Genomic DNA, 14,715 nt, shown 5'->3' on the forward strand with positions numbered 1-14,715 from the left:
TCAGAGCCCGCCAAACTCTGGTGCATGCTCTAGTCACGTCAAAGATGGATTACGGCAATCTTCTCTACTTAGGAACTCTGGAAAAGAATTTGAGCCGCCTTCAGGTTCTCCAGAACGCCGCTGCCAGACTAGTGCTTAGATTACCTAGAAGAGCAGGCTCCGCAGCGGCCCTCCGGTCTCTGCACTGGCTCCCGATCCGTAGCAGGGTGGAATTTAAAGCCCTGTGCACGTGCCACCGGATTATCAACGGGAGAGCTCCGCTCCCTCTGAAAGGATTGCTGACACCCTATGAGCCGTCTCGCTCTCTGAGATCTTCCGGCTCAGGACTCCTGGCAATTCCTAAGGTGTCCAGAGCCCGTATGGGTGGAAGATCTTTTAGGCACCTCGCAGCATCCAGATGGAACAAGCTACCTATGGCGCTGCGACTAGAACCTTCAGAAACAATCTTTAGAGCCAAGCTGAAGACTGCTCTATTCACACAGTAGCTTTTCTGCATTTGTAAGTTCTGGTAGGCATTAGCTCCTTAGCGCGGGGACACGCCGCTGTGCGTCACCAAGCGCTCTATAAAACCCCCTAAATAGAAATAGAAATTGTGTATCATCACTTTAGTGATGATGTATCACGCCTGTCATGAATCCAAGAAGTCATCATTAACGAATGGCTCGCATTCTATTCCTGGAGTCTGCTGCACCCTGCCACTGCAGAGCCTAAGCCTCCCATTGGATAATTGTAGTGGGGGCCTGCAGCCCTGCATTGCTACTATCGTCAACATGCATGGTGTGGCTGTGGCCCACCCCAACTTTTGTGCGCTATGGAGTCACCTGCAGTTTCCGTGCGCTGCCTCCAAGCATTCTAATTGCTGAGTGTGCTTGAGCCCAGTAGGTGCAACAGCCATACTCACGTCTCTCAGGCATTGCAGCATTGCGGCTACGGACAGTGCTTGTGCTGTAGCAGGCAGGGTCACAGCAAGCTGAGCAGTGGATGCCTATGCCGTCGTTATAACTGGACCAAACTAATTACAGGCAGCACTAGCAGTGACATGACATGCTATGCTCAAGCAGCCTCCTGACCTGCAACAAACCCAGTCAGATCACACTGATTAATATGTTAAAAAAAGCACTTTCATTTGGTGTACATTTTGTTTTCGCGCTCATCTGTCGGTGTAGGTAAAGAAGTAAAACACATGACTTAGGGGACAGTCAGCAGGGCATGGTTACAGGATAGAGACTGAGGCAGTGTGGGTGTTGAAAGTTGGACACACCAAAGGTAAAAGTGGGCTGTAGCCTCCTTCGCAGCATTTTCATCCCGGCACTTCATTTTTTACAAATTAAGCACTGAACCTGTGCTGCAGACAAATGAGAATGCAGTTTTAAATTTGGCCCCAAACTTCTAGAGTGCGCCAATCATTTACACTTGCATTTCCTTCAAGTGTGGCACTGCTCTATGGCAACAAGCAGCCAAGTAAAACTATCAATCTAATTTTATAAGTTGTAACCAGATATGACCTCTGTCTGTGTAGGGACTGTTGTTGGGCGTGGCTTCTTGAGCAGAGCAGGAAACCGGTTGTGAGGGACGAGCAAGAAGCCTATTTCTTTGCATAGGTGCACAGTTTTGGCAACAGTGTTTTTGTTCAGGGGCTACACTTCTCAAGCCACAGGCTGACCTGCTGGGATTACTTTCATTAAGTTAAGATGTACACAATGGAAAATACTCTTTTCAATTTACGTGGTTTACACGAGACACACAGACGTAGCTTTACAATGAGTTCTACAGGGTGGAAGAGCAAAGCAGAGAAGAGGGGCTGTCAGGATCCTGCTAGTCTGCCATCGGATGGTGCTTCTTAACCCCTTGGACGCTCATGACGAGCTCAGCTCGTCATGGAGTTTCCATTGATTTCAATGGAAATTCAATGAAGAATCTGAAAGTGCCTTAGCATCCAAGTGGTTTTTAAAGACCTTACAAACTGTTTTAATTCTATTGGAAAATAGATCCGGTCCAGATTCCGGTCCAGACTTTACCTGCTGACAATTGATGCTTTAAGGTCTTTATATGCCCAACCCGTGGCTGAGAGATGGAGAGTAGCTTATTTTATCAGTGAATCTAATTATGTTTCGAGCACCGTGTTACCACTCTCGGCAAGCCCCTGTGCTCCCTTGCATGAATTTCTGCCATGTTCCACAGCAAGATCTATTCCATGTACAATATACATGTTTGCCTCTGTTTACCTCCGTCCAGTTGTTGCGTCCTGGAAACCTCATGCACTCCATCAGGCAAAGATCTAGACGAGGTACTACTCTCGCCTGCAGCTGCTAGCTCACACCTGCTCTGTGTTCCAATCAGTGGCAACCTGGGTGGGTGTGAGCTGGAAGGAGGGATTTAAGAATGGTTTCTTCTTTCAGAATTTTGCTATTACTAGCCTTTATTTGGAGTTCCTGCTTTCGACTTCAGTTGCCTGTCCTGGTAAATCTTTGGAAACCTGAGAAGAATCCCACTTCCTGTTACTGCTCTTTGCAGTGCCCTACCTTTTTTCAGTGGCTGCCTAGGGCTTGTTGTGCTTCACTTGTTTCACCCTTGCTTCACAATATCAACTTATTACTACCTTTCTTCTCTACCCAGTTACCCTGAATTTCTGTGTTTTCCCTGTTTGGCTTCTAACTTGTTTTGCTGCATAGGCAGCAGTTCCTTTTGGTTTCTTGAGTCTGTTACCTTGTTGACCTTGTTCTGAATTCCCTTGTTTATGCCATGACTAGCAAGGCACCCGTTGTGCCAGTGACTGTTGGGTACATTCCTCCAATTCCCTGTTCTGAATCAAGTTTCAGTTACCCTGTACCAACAGGGCACGTGGAGTCCCAGTGCCTATTGTGTACAGTTGCTCTTAATCTCAGAAATTATGTTCTTGATTTCTGAAGCTGTAGTTATGATGTCTTGTCATGGTTTTACTCCTCGACTGTTTGTAATCTATGGTTCCCTGAGCTAGTGCTAGTTTAGTATCTGTCAGCAGTCTCTGTTTCCCATTCTTTCTTGGTTTCTTCCTTCTGATCTTGGTATTTTCTATATTCTTGGTGATATCTCCACTTTGGTTTTATGTTCCATTCCATTCCAAATTCAGTCCAATGTCTGCTGCAGTCCTGTATCCCTTTGGTCAGAATAGAAACTAAGCCAGTGTGAGCTATGGCTTAGTTTCCATTCTGATTAGGTAAGAGAAAGACTTCTGTTGTTTGGCACAGGTCCTTTGGTGTTCTCTGTCTCAGTATTTCTGTTATCCTGCACTCTTGCAGTGCCGTGATTGATTGATTGATTGCATGACTCCTGTCTCTCTCCATATCTCTGCTTACAGCCACCTCCTCTTTAGTGTTATGTGCCGGATTAGGCCCATGTAGCAACGCTGCACATTTTCTTACATTGTCCTATTTCTGCTCAATAACATTTTACAGTGGCTTTTTGCACATATTTGTGTGCGTGATAATGTTAGATTTGTTTCTCTGAAACTGATTTGCTTACACATTACGCTTTGTGCATCATTATCATGATGCCTCAAACACTGAGAACAAGGCCTTTACGCACGCTGTACAAATCTCGTTTTATCTTCATCATTGGGGTGCGCTATCGACATATCCATAACAATCTTAATCTGCATATACATCACAAGGATGCTTTTTAATATAAATAAATAAGCATTTCCGGGGGTTAGTCAGAGGAGACACTTCTGCTGGCATTGAGAGGTCCCTGCATGCCTAGGCTTCACCAAGCAGCTGCCTAACACCTCTGTGAGGGGTGTCCAGTTTGTGACCATGACGGGGTACTACATTCTGTCCCGCCAGGTAATGGTATTGGATCATCCGGGGGTGGGGGGGGGGATTCTTGGCTATAGACATTCACACACACCCTAGATGCACAGAGAGGACCGATTGCATAGTAGTACGCCTGTTAGCACCATGGTGGCGGTACCTGCTATTTACTCTTTTGGTGCTCGTAACCATGTTCATATGCTTCTGTCTACTTATTATAGCAGCACGTGTATTCTAAACAAGAATAACATTGGTTCAATAAATATATTGAAGAACATCCCATTGTATATTCTTTGTATTTGTCTCTGAGAACAAGAGTGCACGAGTGACTGAGCAAAATGGTTCTACATCTGTTACCACAAACTCTGAGGGGTCAGGGTTGTTATGTTCAGTGGTTGCCAGAAACCATTCGCTCCCTGGCACTGTTAGCTAGCCAGTCTCTAGGCCAACAGATCCTACAATTAATGGGAATTACATGACAGTAGTACTTTGACAATGGCTTATTCTTTCGAGCAGTGAGATATTTACCTTGCCCTGTCACCTTGCTCAGTATTACCTCTGGAATTACACATCATTGCATTCGCTCCCTGCCAGGGACAGACAGGTAAAAGGGGGCAGTATCTTAACCCCACTAACTTAAAACCTTACTTGCAAATTGTGTCATGACTTGATCATGCTGCCAGTAGCAACAGTTGATAAAAGGATTACAACTTTGGATCTATTTACATTACCCAAAAGCCTTGGTGAGCCACATCCAAAATAATGTACAGCACCTGTCAGGGGAGTCATGACATGAGTCTCTTGTATAGGTATACACAATAAGCCAGATAGATTGAGTAAATGAGTGCAGGGAGTACAGGAATACTGCGCAAGGGATGTTCGGCCCTACATTGGCTATGGAAGTGCACTAGGGTGACAGGTTGTTTGCCTTCATTCTGACAAGTTTACTTGACTTCTGGCCCAAAACAATATGTTTAGGATTGATTAAGACAGTTCAGAATCATCTCTATTGTTTTTTTATTTCACTATTCGTTTCTGTATTTATACTACAGGTGTCCTTGACTTTGTTGATCTGAGGGTGTCCTTGCCACCATTCACCACTCTGCAATCGGATGGGGGTCAGAAGAAGAATAAGCATAAGATGCATAGTGGGTGGCCTGCTACACTCAAATGGACAAAGTGTAAGGAAAGGCGAGCGATGCATTGTTATGTCTGTGTGCTCATTCCAGTCACTGTTCTCACAAAGAAACAAGAGCGACCCATATGTCCTTGAGAACTGGGTATTGCTAATAAGCAGAAACAATGTTCACAAGGAAACAAATGCCATTAACAGTGCCTTGCCGTCTTGCTGATTTGTTTCACTGACGGTCACCGATTATACCATTACCACGCTCCATGCCTCATATTATTGAAGCATTACCCTTACAACTCAGAAACGGACATTGTCTCCTTAAAAGTGACCTCCATTGCTAATTACAGTCTTCCTGACGGTCACTGAGTGACTGATACATGACACCATGCCTCAAAGTGGTTATTGAAGCACGGCCCTCATCCTTGGACACTACTCACAACTAAGACTTGTAATCCCTGTTACTTTGAACAACAACTGAAGCCAAGCTGTGGCTTTCGTATAAAGGGAATTACGTATCCTTGCCATCATTGAAAAGTATCCAGAAAATTATTAAGAAAGACTTCTAGGGGGCATGGCTTGGCACATCAAGATGGCGGTCGCACTCTAGGAGTGCTCCGGACCCCTCCGTCATCCGTGCCATAATCCACCACCAACAACCCTCTGCCGTGTTACCACCCCACCCACCCTGATCGGTGCTGCACAGCGGAGCTGCAGATGCCATTTTTCCCGACTATTAAGGGAGGATTCCAGCCCAGCCCTCGGCGTACCTGCGCCCAAGATGGCGGCTCCTGCTCCTCGCAAACCAGTGCCCCAGACCTACTTCGGGCGCTGCGGACCCGAATAGCTTGCCGCTGAAGTGCCCCGGCACTGCACACTTGCGAATCTGCTGGCGAACCTGCACAGACAAGGCGCGTTATCCCACGCCGTGACTTTGAGGTGCAGCCTCCCCCCGCCTGGCCACGTCTTCTGCATCATCAGGCTGACCTGCGGGAACAGGACTGGAGGCCGATGGTGAGGGCGTGCTGCGGCTGGAGGATCGGCTGCCATATTGGGCGGCGGGTTCTCAGGGCTGGAGCTTAACCCCCTCCCACTCCAACTAAGACCTGTGGCGGTCCTTCTAGTGGCGGCCCCGGCTGGCCTGTAGGAGAAGTCTCACCTGCCCTCTGTCCGAAAGCCCGGGAACGAGACAGATTGCAGCCAAGGCATACCTGATGGACCAGCCTTGTGCCGGCATCTGGTGTCTGGACAGCGTATCCTGCCATGCAGCCTGGGGATCGGCCTCCTGTCCCTGGCCGGGCCGTTGCCGTTGACCGCGTCCCTCAAGCTACCGCCTCCTACTGGAGCTGTTGTGACTCCTACGACTCCCCGCCGGCACCCCCGCAGTGCCGAACCAAGGCCCAGCTGCGGTGGCTGCACCAGAGACTACGACTTCCTCAGCAGCATCCTGGTGACGCCCGACGCTACAGCCCCGGGGGCCCGGCCACCACCGGCTGCCTGACTCCGGGCCTCCGTGGACCTGAGATCTGTACTCTACGGACCTGAGTGGAGGTGGGTCGCTGGGTGACTCTTGCAGCGGGGACACGTGGGGGAATCCTTTGTGCCATCCATCCTCCCCCTGCCTCCTGGTCTGCGGGCCTGTGACTTTGCTTTACATAGCGCCCAGAGGCACCCCGCTGCCTGCTGCTGCTGTTGCTGCCCGCCGGTTCTCAGCCTGTCTGCCCCCTGGGCGCCTGGGGCAACTACATTGGCCCGCTTTGCTCCGCCACCACCTTTGGGGACATAACGGCCACCACATCAGGGGCGGGAGCGGAGAGGTCTTCCTTTCTTCCCACATCACCCCTGGTTGCCCCGCTCCCTGTACACCTTGGGCTCTGACTCCGGCTCTGACCCCGGCCCACCTGTGTGACCCTGCACTCCTGAACTGGCCCCAGTAGAGCAGGGGGCATATTTGAGGAGAGCATCAGCCATCGACCGGGCGGCAGGGCATGGAGCGGCGAGGCCCTCTCCCCTTATCCACCTTCCATGCTCTTCCTTCCTTCCACCCAGGCCCCAAAGTCCGCTTAGACCTCCTGCCTTGCTGAGGGGCAGCAGACATGGGCAGAGACAGGGCTTCGAAGACCCGAGACTAAAATGGTTTGATTCACTACCACGGAATCTGGGGTGACGGGGGAACTGCAGACAAAGATGCCCCCACCTCTGCGGACCTGTCCACGATCCTCCAGGCTATACATACCTCGCAATCTTCGGTGGAGGGTAAGATTGCAGAGGTCCGGGTCGATGTGCCCCTTATGCACCCGGATCTCCGCAACGCTACGGCCCGGATTAAAGACACTGAATCCCGTATATCCACCGTGTAGGATGAGGTCCAGCAACTTAAAGACCAGGTTGCTCGCCTCCAGTCCCACACCTAAGAGCTTCACCGACGGGCCAAAGATGCTGAAAATAGGTCCTGTCGTAACAACCTTTGCTTGGTAGGATTTCCGGAGGGTGTGGAGCAAGGCCGGGCGACGGACTTCGTGGAGAGCTGGCTGCGTTCCTGGATGCCCGAGGACTCTCTTTCCCCATGGTTTGTGATCTAACAGGTGCACTGCTCCCTTGCGCCCAAGCCACCCCCGGGAGCACATTACAGACCGATCATAATGCGCATCCTCAACTTCAAAGACCGAGAATCTGTACTGACCGAAGCCCGCAAGCAGCCAACCCTTAAGTATGAAGATCACACGATTATGATCTTCTCTGACTATACCCGTGAAGTCCAGGATCAGCACCGCTCATTTTGGGAAATCAAGCAGAAGCTGCGCACCCTCAACCTGTCATACTGGCTCCTCTTCCCGGCACACTTGCGGGTTGTGTTCCAAAACAGAACCCTCTTCTTTAACTCACCTACGGAGGCATGGACATGGGTGACAGAGGAGCGCCCTTTACGGCTCAACACCTGGAATCAGTCTCCTATAGCGGAAGCTGGATGTGCCCCCGAGACATCCCGGCCCCACGGCCACAGCGCAACCACTCACGTAGAAGGCGAGGCCGAGACAGGCTCATTCAGAATCACCAGGGGTCCCCTCTCGTCAGCCGGCACCCAAGGCCCTGCACGGCTCTCCTGGCCCTGTGCCGATCTGGGTCCTCGGGCCACTCGTCCCCTGGAGGTGTATCATCCCACCCATCACTGTTGGATCCACCAGAAACATATTTTTCTCGCAGTCCGACTCTTCTCCCTGGACCTGCTTGAGACCGTCGTCATCCTTCGGAAGCAACTGACTCTGCTGACGGATGTCGTATTTTTGTTAAGTATTAACTCTATCTCCCAATGGACACAGTCACTGACATCCTATTATGAGGAAGGGGTCCTACACGATTCCCCAGTCCCGAGCGTTTTAGTTTGGTTCTCTTTGGTTACTTATTGTTAGGGCGACAGATGCTTCCGTTTCTGAAGTATAGGGAGGGGGAGGGGGCCGGGTTGGGGGTAGGGACTGTTGTTCCAAATTGTTTTTGTTGTTTTATTTGTTTATCGTACCAGCGTACATTTCCAGCTACACGACAAGCACGCAGAACCCAGCACTGTAGAATTGCACCCAATATCTCGAGTGAATGCACCACTCCATCCACACCGAACACCCCTGCTTGTTGTTCTGTCCTTTGCCCACTTTCCCAATGGCTGATACCTCTATAGCTCAGGCGTTGCTTCACATCCTGTCTTGGAATGTTAACTACCTGCTAGATAAGGTTAAACGCACAGCGGTCTTGCATTATGCCCAATGTTACACTGTAGACATTCTGCTGCTCCAGGAGACCCACCTGGTAGGTAACCACTGCCCATTCTCGGAGTGCTATGGTTATGGTGGAGTCTGGCACTCTGGCTACAAGCGGGGATCCCAAGGGGTGGCTGTCCTGGTGCGACGTGGTCTTCCTCTTGTGGTGAGCAAAGTAACCCATGATCCAAGGGGCTGCTTCGTCATCCTGGAGGGGAGCCTTGGGGACCGGCCCCTGAACTTCCTCGCTGTATACTCTGCCCCTGCCCACTGACCTCCACACTCCACTCTCTCGCTACACTGGTTGCCTCCCTGCCTCTGGGGACAACCATCATCGGGGGTGACTTCAATGGGGTAATGGACCCGGACCTCGACACTGACAGGGCTCCTTCCGCTTGCAGAATGGCTCAATCTACCCTCCTGTCGAATTGGGCAGCCACCTCGGGTCTCGGGGACGCCTAGAGACTCTGGCACCCAACAAACGGACTCTACACCCACACATCAGCATCCCATCACACACACCTGCAAATCAATTACGTTTTCTTGCCGGCCATGGACTTGTGGAAATGTTTCGGTGAGTACTGCTGAAAAGTATAAAGACGAACCCACAGCTTTTGTGGGGGCGGTAAAGATACGCGTTTTGTTGGTTTCTCACCTATCTTTGGTGAGGACTACTAAAACTAGTATAAAAGACGGACTCACTACCTTGTGGGCACGGTAAAGATACATGTTTTTGTGTGTTTCTCACTTATTTTGTGAGGACTACTAAACTAGTATAAAAGACGGACTCACTCCCTTGTGGGCACGGTAAAGATACATGTTTTTGTGTGTTTCTCACTTATTTTGTGAGGACTACTAAACTAGTATAAAAGACGGACTCACCTCTTTCGTGGGTACGGTAAAGATATTTGTTCTGTTTGTGTTTTTCTCACTTCTAAAATCTTTGAAAGTCTTGCCATCATGCCTATTTTCTCGAAAATACGTAAGATGGCAACCAAAAAGGAGTATTCTTGAGAAGGAAATTCCCCTTCCTCCTCGGGATACTCCAGGACACTTCATGTATGCAAAACATGGTGTCGGTGCACTTATTTATTGTGATTTATGGGTGGATTATACTAAAGACCTAGAACACAGATATAGATGGCCTGAAAATGGTACTTTTGACATGGAATGTATTATAAAATTAGAGGAACAGTTATGGAAGAAAAAGAGAGTCCGCCAGTCACAGAGTGACTCAGTAGAGTTATGGAGAAAAGAAGCCCATAGGAGGCAACAGAAGGAATTGCATAAAGTTGAAAAGGGTAAGAGAATGTCAGAGCAGGCCAAGAAAGAACAGTTACAAGAAATAGGGAAAGAAGTAGTTAGTGAAAGGAATAAAAGGGAACAATCAGCCATTTCTACTGGTTTTTATCCTGTATTGCCATCTGCACCTGAAAACATTAACATTGCATCAGCACAGCCTACAGCCCCACTACCAGAGGATACTTTCACCAATTTCCTCTTAGATACTCCACCTCCATATGAGGTTCCAGTAATTCAACACTCTCTGCCTCCGCCACCCCTTTTACAACATAACGCACCACCTCTCACTCCAGAAGGGTGTGCCGTAGGTCCAGACCCAGGTAAAACAATTCCCGACTGCCCCTATGACCCAACTCCGAGCAACACAGGGGAGGCGGGCCGAATAAGTAAAATACTTCATGACTCCTGGGAAGAAATAAGACATCTACCAGCAATTGACACGTTTCTTCAAGCGGCCTCTGAGTTTCTTCGTACTGGAGAGAACTCACGAGCCATTAACGCTATGACTACAAGAAGATCACACCCAGTAAAAATGCACATGTATAGGTTCCTCCTTTGCTGTTTCATAAAACACATACAAGCAGAGGAAAGAAATGTACCAGTTTCACTTTTTGAATTATTAGATTCCGCATCCGACCACACTAGTCTAGAACTTATAAATGATGCACTAGACAGGTTCACCCGTAAGGTGACCCGTATTCTGCAAAACTTGCAAACAAATGAAGAGAATAAGAAACTTGAGGAGGAAATTACTGAACCTACTGAAAAAGTCCTACCCGTTCGTTCTTCCGCCCCTAATTCACGAACACCCCCGCCTACATTCCTCCAAGGTCACTCTGAACGGTCATCTCCAGATAAGTTATTTGAAAATACATCCAATGCATTAGACTACTGGTTAGACCAGGAACCTCCGCTTACACCGGAGGAGGAGGAAATAGCCAGAACTGCGAACCTATGGGTCTCTCAATATAAGATATATGACAATGATCTCATAGCCCAACTTTTTCTAGCATTACCACGCTCACATCAAAGATTAGCAAGTGTCTACATGGTACAACATCTCATCACACTCAATGACACTCATTTTAAACATGATCCAAGACTCGAAGATTTTCTGTCTGACTGCGCTGATAACATGTTCCTCCACAATAGTTCAGTTTTTCTCAACACATTTATAGATTTTAGACAGAAATACCAGAAAAAGACTGAATATAAATCTTTCAATAATACGTGTGGATCAACTAATAGACTCCCTCAAACACGCCAGTTCCCCATGAGAGAGGTCCACCCCAGAGCTGACACAAATGGAGCGCTACAACGCGTCTTCATTTATGTACCCTTGACAAAACTTGAGTTACTAAGGATGAAAGAGATGGTTCCCTCCCACTCAAAGGATCCTGCTGGATTCTTTAAGGAATTAGGAGATGTATTAATGATGGGAACATATACTCTTTCTGATATCACAGCAATTCTGAAATTATTGTTGCCATCAGGTATATATGACAAACTAAGAGAAAAAGATTGGGAAGTAGCAGGTGAACACATTAGATGGACTGAACTTCAGAATGACGAAAATACTAGAGTAGCAGGTCAAGGTATAGGAGACAGACTAAAAGCACTTCCTGGCACTATTTTAAAGGTGCTACCACAGTTACTAACAGTGAAAAAGGAGGACTGGGATGCCATTTCCTCCTGCAAACAGAAACATGGTGAAGACATTGGAGATTATTACACCAGACTTGAAAAGTGTTTTGCTGTAAATAGCGGCCTTACGCCGACAAGTGAAGCTTACCCGCATCTGTTTGTTTCCAAATTAGTAGATAACGCCTTGCCAGCCATTAAGGACAGAGTACTAAAAGTAGAAAGTACCTGGCAAGCACATACACCTCCACAGGTGTTACAAATGCTACAATATCACCAGAATCGCATTAGGGATGAAGAAGAAAATGATAAGAAACGCATGAAAGACACAAAGATGAAAGCATTAGTAGCCCAAACTGCACCCCAGCGTCAACAGACACCAAGTAGCCAGACAAATATAAAAAGCACTTGTAATTATTGCAAAATGATGGGACACTTTGTTAAAGATTGCCCTGTCTTAAAGCACAATTTGGCTAATGGTAAGACCCAGCCACGCCCATATCAGCCAAAACAGAATGGTTCCCTAGACAGTTCAACACCTTCAGTTCCACTGACAACACAAATGGCCCAAATGAATATTATAGACAGCGCCTACACTGAATATTACCCAGATTTCTCATGATGTTGCCCAGAGAGAGAAGATGACAAACTGCCCCTAATCCCCATTCCAGTAGATCAGACAGGTCCATTTATAGAGGTCCGACTTCTTGGGGAGGACAGGAAATTTCTACTAGACACTAGGGCCAGTAAAACAACAATAAGCCATCAGGAGGTCCCAGAGGCTCCTCTCTCGGGTTCAAAAAGTATTTCTCTGGGTTTCTCGGGACAACCTGTGACAAACGTCACGTCAAAGCCACTGCCCTTGCAGGTTGGTCCCCTCATGACAACTACAGATCTTATATTGACAAAATCATGTCCAGAAAACTTGCTTGGTTTAAAAACATTGAAAGAATTAGGAGCTGTCATTGTTTGCTCACCTACAGATGTCAGACTATTTCTGCGAGATTTCAAGGGCCACTACACAAGTAGAGAATTAGATGAGCGTTTGAAAGATTTGCCACACACCCTGTGGGCCACTGATTCCACCACAGTAGGATGTATGGAAATAACACCTCACAAGGTTACACTGAAAGAGGGAGCCCAACTACCACGTATAAGGCAATACAAAATTTCACCTCAGGCTGAACAAGCATTAATGTTAATTATTCAGGACCTAATACAGTCAGGTGTGATTAAGGAAACAACTTCTAACATTTGCAATTCCCCTGTTTTACCAGTCCATAAAAAAGTGGAACCAGGAACACCACCTGTCTACAGACTAGTGGTGGATTTGAGAGAGCTCAATAAATGTGTCGTTCCACAACACCCTGTGGTTCCAGACATCTCCACCTTACTCACAGCCATAGATGCGGAAGCAACGCATTTTTCAGTCATTGACTTGAAAAACGCATTCTTTAGCATACCTATTCACCCAGACAGTCAATACCTTTTTGGCTTCTCCTTACAAGGACAAAGCTTCCAATTCACAAGAGCTCCTCAAGGTTTCACAGAGAGTCCAAGCGTATATAGCCAAGCATTAAAAAGACAACTAGATACTGTTCAAATGCCCACGGATACAGCCATACTACAATATGTTGATGATATCCTCATTACGGCCAGATCTGACGCAGCATGTGCTGAAGCATCACTACTAGTACTAGAATTCCTAGCTGCAAATGGCCATAAAGTTTCCCCTGGTAAGCTCCAATTTTGTTTACAGCAAGTGGCATACTTAGGGCACTTGCTGTCAAAGGAGGGTAGGCAGCTTACACAGGAACGCATCCAGCTCATACTACAAATACCACAACCAACTACACAGAAACAAGTTCGAGCCTTTGTTGGTCTCACCTCATATTGTAGACAGTGGATCCCACAATTTGCACTAATTTCCAAACCGTTAGTGCAGCTGACAACACTTGAAGCTGGCGCTACTCCACAATTACCCTGGACAGATGAACACACGCAAGCCTTTCAGTCTCTTAAAAAAGCTATGTGTCAAGCCCCAGTGCTGGCAACACCTAATTACACCAAAGATTTTACATTATTTGTAACAGAAAACTCAGGTACAGCACTATCAGTTCTGACCCAACTTCAAGCAGACAAACATAAACCATGTGGTTATTTTTCAAGCACATTAGATCCAGTAGCACAAGCATTGCCTGCATGTCTAAAATCAGTAGCAGCTACTGCACACGCTATTAGACAAAGCGATTCTATTGTATTGGGACATCATCTGATAGTTCAGGTCCCACACGCTGTAGAACTTCTGTTAAACAGAACACAAACACAGCATCTGACAATAGCCAGACTCACCGGATATGAGATGACACTTTTTCAGCCACACATTGAGATTAGACGCTGCAACATTTTAAACCCAGCAACACTGTTGCCACTGACCTCTCCTACTGAAGAAATTCACGATTGTATTGACATAATTGATTTAGTGACCAAACCAAGACCAGATTTACAAGATACTCCCCTTGCTAAGGCAGAAATTACACTCTTTGTTGATGGTTCATGTATGAGACTCCCCACAGGAGAATTAGCAGCAGCCTATGCCGTCACAAATGGTACAGACACTTTAGAAGCACACAAGATAGAGATACTGTCGGCACAGGCAGCAGAACTCATAGCCCTAACACGAGCATGTCACTTAGCAAAAGGAAAGTCAGTTAACATCTACACTGATTCACAATATGCCTTTGGAGTTGTACACAACTTCGGTACATTGTGGAGAGAGAGAGGATTTCTCACATCACATGGGTCCAGAATACAGCATGCTACACTCATCACTGCCCTCTTAGAGGCCAGTCAGTTACCAGAGAAAATCGCAGTGCTAAAATGTAAAGCGCACACAAAAGGAACAGATGAAATATCAAAAGGAAATGATTCTGCAGACAGTGCAGCCAAGTTAGCAGCAAACACAGAATTAAGTATACCACACCGCCAATATACAATACGAGACCCCTTTTCTGACATCCAGGATGCCCAAAGTCACGCCACACCACAGGAACTGCTAGAATGGAAGGAAAAAGGAGGGGTCCTTACAGATCAAGGCTGGATG

The sequence above is a fragment of the Lissotriton helveticus genome, chromosome 2_1, assembly GCF_964261635.1.
Source record: "Lissotriton helveticus chromosome 2_1, aLisHel1.1, whole genome shotgun sequence".
In the NCBI taxonomy this organism is placed as follows: Eukaryota; Metazoa; Chordata; class Amphibia; order Caudata; family Salamandridae; genus Lissotriton; species Lissotriton helveticus.